This window comes from Leucoraja erinacea, chromosome 2, assembly GCF_028641065.1.
Source record: "Leucoraja erinacea ecotype New England chromosome 2, Leri_hhj_1, whole genome shotgun sequence".
In the NCBI taxonomy this organism is placed as follows: domain Eukaryota; kingdom Metazoa; phylum Chordata; class Chondrichthyes; order Rajiformes; family Rajidae; genus Leucoraja; species Leucoraja erinaceus.
In genome coordinates this window covers 81,972,313-81,978,312 of record NC_073378.1, presented here as the reverse complement: position 1 = coordinate 81,978,312, position 6,000 = coordinate 81,972,313, and positions in this window count along the sequence as shown.

The following is a 6,000-nucleotide window of genomic DNA, read 5'->3' as shown; positions in this document are numbered from 1 at the left end:
GTCTTAAAATAAATACCTACAGAGATGATCAATGCATTGGTTGTGAATTTCCAAGTTTCCCACAAGAGACAAAGATTGGGTAACTGCAAATTTTCTGACAATTGAGAAGTGTACAGTGAAATTAGACTTCTGAGAAATACGTGGTAAGGCATATCCCCCATATGTTGCAGGATGTGGGAATTAGGGGCACTGGCGTCACTGACCACTACACATGTGGGAACTGTGTCCAGATGCAGCTCCTCAAGGACAGAGTGAGAAAACTGGAGCAGCAGCTGGATGACCTGCGGTCCATCCGGGAAGACAAAGACTTCCTGGACAGTCAGGTCATACAAGAGGTGCGATGGTTAGAGACAGAAAGGAATGGGATGAAGCGTGTGGAAGTACCTCTTAAAAACAGGTACACCCTCTTGGAGTTGTCGGGGCAGACGACGCTTCCAGTCCGAGCGGTGGGCAGGTCTGTGACTCGAAACCTGCCGCTGAGGCTTAACCGGCGAGACCGACGTCAGGCAAAGCCATAGTGGGGGGTGACTCCATTGTCAGAGGTGTGGACAAGACATTCTGTGGTAACAGGCGAGATTCGACTTAAGGGTCCAAGACGTCTCAGACCGACTTAAGAACATCCTCGTGAGGGAAGGTGAACAGCCGGAAGTAGTTGTGCGTGTAGGGACAAATGACGTGGGTTCTGCAACGCGGGTATAGAGAACTAGGTAGGAGGCTGAAAAGCAGGACCTCTAAGGTGGTTATCTCTGGGTTGCTTCCAGTACCTCATGCTAGTGAGGGTAGGAACAGGGAGATAGGGGATCTGAATGTGTGGCTGAGGAGTTGGTGCAAGGGGCAGGGATTTAGATTTCTAGATCACTGGGATCTCTTCTGGGGCAGGGGTGACCTGTACAAAAGGGACGGGTTGCACCTTAATTGGAGGGGGACCGACATTCTGGCAGACAGGTTTGCTAGTGCTACACGGGTGGGTTTAAACTAAATAGTGGGGGGTGGAGTCAACAACGTGGAAGCGTATCCGTGCAGTTAATGGGAAAGAGAGTGTAGTAAAGATCACGTTTAAACTAATAGGTCACGGGGATGGGAACCAATGCAAGGAGACAGAGGGCCATAAAAAGGAGGACAGAAGCAAAAGGTAGAAGGGGGATAAGAAAAACAAATCTGAAAGCTTTGTGCCAATGCGAGGAGCATTTGGAATAAGGTGGATGAATTGAATGCGCAGTTCGTAGTTAAGGAATATGATATAGTTGGAAGTACGGAGACATGGCTCCAGGGTGACCAAGGCTGGCAGCTAAACATGCAGGGGTATTCGATATTCAGGAAGGATTAACAGAAAGGAAGGGGAGGTGGGGTGGCATTGCTGGTTAAAGAAGAGATTAATGCAATAGCAAGGAGAAACATTGGCTTGGATGCTGTAGAATCGGTATGAGTAGAACAGTGAAATCGCCAAGGGCATAAAACGCTTGTTGAAGTTGTATACAGACCACCAAGTAGCAGTAGGGAGGTTGGGATAGCATCAAGCAGGAAATTAGGGATGCATGTAGCAAAGGTACAGCTGTTATCATGGGTGACTTTAATCTACATATAGATTGGGCCAACCAAATTGGTAGCAGCGTTGACGAAGAGGATTTCCTGGAATGTTTACGGGATGGTTTTTTAAACCAATACGTGGAAGAACCGACTAGAGAACGGGCCATCCTAGACTGAGTATTGTGTAATAAGGAAGGATTAGTTAGCAATCTTGTTGTGCAAAGCCCCTTGGGCAACAGTGACCATAATATGGTGGAATTCTGCATTAGGCTGGAAAGTGACAGTTAATTCAGAGGCTAGGGTCCTGAACTTAAAGAAATGAGACTTTGAAAGTATGAGATGGGAATTGGCTAGGATGGACTAGCAAATTATACTTAAAGATGTGACGGTGGAGATGCAATTGCAAAGATTTAAAGACCACATGAATGAACTCCAAAAATTTTAGATCCCTGTCTGGCGAAAAAATAATACGGGGAAAGCGGTTCAACCGTGGCTAACGAGGGAAATCAAGGATAGTGTTAAATCCAAGGAAAAGACATATAATTTGGCCAGAGGAAGCAGCAAACCAGAGGACTGGGAGAAATTCAGCACTCAACAGAGGAGGACAAAGGGGTTAATTAAGAAGGGGATAAAAGAGCATAAAAAAGCTTGTGGGGAATATAAAACTGATTATAAAAGCTTGTTTCGATATGGGAAAAGGACAAGATTAGTGAAGACAAATGTAGGTCCCTTACAATCAGAGACAGGTGAATTTATAATGGGAAACAAGGAAATAGCAGAACAGTTAAACAAGAACTTTGGTTCTGTCTTCACTAAGGAAGACACAGACAATCTCCCAGAAATACTAGGGGACCGAGGATTTAGTGGGAGGGCGGCACTGAAGGGAATCCACATTAGTCAGGAAATGCTGTTAGGTAAACTGTTGGGACTGAAGGCAGATAAATCCCCAGGGCCTGATGGTCTGTATCCCAGAGTACTCAAGGAGGTGGCCATAGAAATCGTGGATGCATTGGTGATCATTTCCCAATGTTCTCGCGACTCTGGATCAGTTCCTGTGGACTGGAATGTACAATAATTCCACTTTTTAAGAAAGAAGGGAGAGAAAACAGGGAATTATAGGCCAGTTAGTCTTACATCGGTAGTGGGGAAGATGTTGAGAGGCTATAGCAGTGTATTTGGAAAGCAGTGACGGGATCAATCAAAGTCAGCATGGATTTATGAAGGAGAAATTATGCTTGACTAATCTGGAATTTATGAGGATGTAACAAGTAGAATGGATAAGGGAGAGCCAGTGGATGTGGTGCATCTGGACTTTCAAAAAGACTTTGACAAAGTCGCACACAAGAGATTAGTGTGCAAAATTAGAGTTAATGGTTTTGGGGGTAGGGTATTGACATGGATCGTGAACTGGTTCGCAGACAGGAAGCAAAGAGTAGGAATTAACAAGTCCTTTTCAGAATGGCACTAGTGATAAAGAGAATGGCACCATCATAAAGGCATTGTCGACGTTTCAGGGTGAAGCTTTACTAAGGATTTCAACCCAAAATATTAAAAAAATATTTTTCCTCAAGAGATGCTGCTCAATTTGCTGAGTTCCTCCAGCACATTATTTGTTGTTCCAGATTCCAGCCTGCAGCCTCCCATATGCAAAACATAAAAAGTTAGGACGCAGTATCAATGAGGAAAAAATGTAATAGAAATGTAAATGATATAGATGGATTAGTTCTCTAGGTTGATTCCTAGTATGAAGCAGTTATTTTATTACAAAGGTTTGAGCAGAGTGGACTATTAAGAAGCTAAGGAAAGAATAAATGTGCTTAATGAAACATGAAAGATATTGAAAAGATTTGATAAGGTAGATTAGGGGGATATAATGAGGAGAATGATGGAAACCCTACATAGGGTCAAAGTTTCAGAAAAAAAGTTTGTCCAATTTACAAAGAGATGAAAGAAGTTTCATCTCTCAACAGATCAAGAATCTTTGGAATTCTCTGCCTCAGAGAATTGTGGAAGCTGAGTTGAATATATTGAAGGTTGAGACAGACAGATTGTGGACCTCAGGGAAGTCAGGAGATGAACAGCCACAGGAAAATAGATCAAATCACCCTTCATCTTACTGGAGAACAGAGCAAGTTTGTTCCTGATCCTATTTCTGCCAAAACTTTTCTCTCTCTGGATGTGACAGAAAAGGTATTTCAAGGACATTCTGACATATTAAAGTCCACTTTTGAGTTAAAGTTCTTCAAGTGCTTGGATGCCCTCTTGCAGCCAGTGGATGGCAATAACCTTCCAAACAAAAAACATAGAAGATGGTGAGAAATTGGTGCCCTGAATATAATCCTGGGAATTTTGTTGGAGAATGTTCAGTGATCTCCCTCCCTACGGATATCAAGGTAACAACTTGCTGATTGTTTCTCGTTGTTTAAACTTTCACTAACAGATTTGCGACTCACAAATATTTCCTTCTCCCACTCCAATAATGACTACGTGATCTTTAACAACACTTTCTTGTCACATTCAAAAGTATCCTAACCTTCATCTCTCTACTTATAACATCTGACACTCCGGTTACTAGTTATTCCAGAATCTTTCACTCATTCTCTGAACCCCTCACAATATTAATGATAATATTCATCTTTCCTTTTTGTTTAGGGATCCTCACCAAACCACCAAAAGAAGCCAAGGTTCTTAACCATTATGCAAAATTAATACAAAATGGAGTAAGAAAGCAAACCCACAATATGGGAAGGGCAAGAGTACAACCACCTAATGAAAATTCCAATGAATTGATCGCTTAATAAAAATATCTGTTGGATTTCACTAAAATAAATTACTCCATTTTGTATTAATTTTGCATAATACAATATAGTTCCCACCATTATTTAAAAGATTAAAGATCTGGGAATTAAAGTGTACAACATTTTGGGCATAGACCATATGATCACGGGATTTAGCTTCGACCACATGGTATCAGAATTCATGCAGTGGCTAATATAATAGCAAATTAATACAATTAATTGTATCAAGAAAAGACAATCTAGACATTACTGAATGTGGCACATACAATTATTGATATCAGAGAGAACGATGAACGTTCTGCAGTAAAACAAATTTGCGTCTCACAAATATTTACTTCTCCCACTCCACTAATTAATACGTGGCCTTTCACATTCTATGCCACAATTTCTCACTGTTTTCTACGTAAAACATGTGAAGCTGGGGACCTTCGCAAGTCAAAAATAAAATGGTGTAGCGGCACCTTGTGGTAGCTTGGGGCAATGCGAATCCTCGCTATTGGCTGGCGCCGTACGTGATCGTGGGTGTGTTTTTGTTCTTTTCGGCTTTTGTTCTTCAGTCGACAGAGCTCTCCCGTGTAGCAGGAACTTTTACAAATAAAGACTTGTTTTACTCAAACTGCCTGTCTCGCCAAAGTGGTGACCCCGCTGGTCCGATCGTGATTTTGGATCCTGATCATGAATGCTGCCGAAATCCTCGACGCCCAGCCCGCCCAGCAAAACGCGGTGGCCCTGAAACTGCTGTTTTCTGGACGGTGCAGCCTCAAGTGTGGTTCACCCACATTGAGGCCCAATTGGAGCTCCGCAATATCATCGTGGACGCCACTCGCTAATTTTACGTGGTTGGGGCGCTCAGTGAGGAAACTGCCACCCGATTGTTGCCGTACCTGCAGAATCCGCACGTGTTCGGTAAATACGAGGGCCTCAAGGTGCTGCTACTCCGCACAATCGGGCTCAGTCGCCGCGATCGCACCGCCCGCCTTCTGCATATGGACAGCCTAGGCGATCGTAAGCCGCCTGCACTGATGAGCGAGATGCTCGCCCTGATGGATGGCCACCAGCCATGCCTTCTTTTCGAACAGGCTTTCCTGGAGCAGATGCCCGACGACATCCGCCTGCTCCTCGCTTGATCGGATTTCTTTTTTTTAATTTTATTAGAAGCAATTGTACAAGAATAAAGCAATCGGCATGACAGTTATACAATTTTCGTACAGCTTCATTTTTAACATATTATAAATTGATACATAAATCGAGAAGAGTACATTGATACATAAATCGAGAAAAAGAGAAAAAAGGAAAGAATAAAGAAAAAGAAGAAAAATACAAAAAAGTGAGAAGAAAAAAACCCTGAACTGCCAAAGAAGTGCAAGAAGAGAAATAAAAACGGTGAAAAAACTGTCCTCCCCCCCCCGCTCACCCATGCCAAGCATTGGTTTTTAATTTGTGTTCAACCATTCTGTTGTTGAAGAAATTCAGTGAAAGGAGACCATGTTTTGTAGAATTGGTCTACTGTATCAGCCAAAACAAGCCTAATGTTTGCTAAATGTAGTGTCTCGTTCATTTCAGTGATCCACATGTTAACTGTGGGAACTGTTATCGTTTTCCAGAATTTGAGTATAAGTTTTTTTGTAGTTATTAAGCCGTAGTAAAGGAAACGTCTTTGAAATGTCGTTAACTT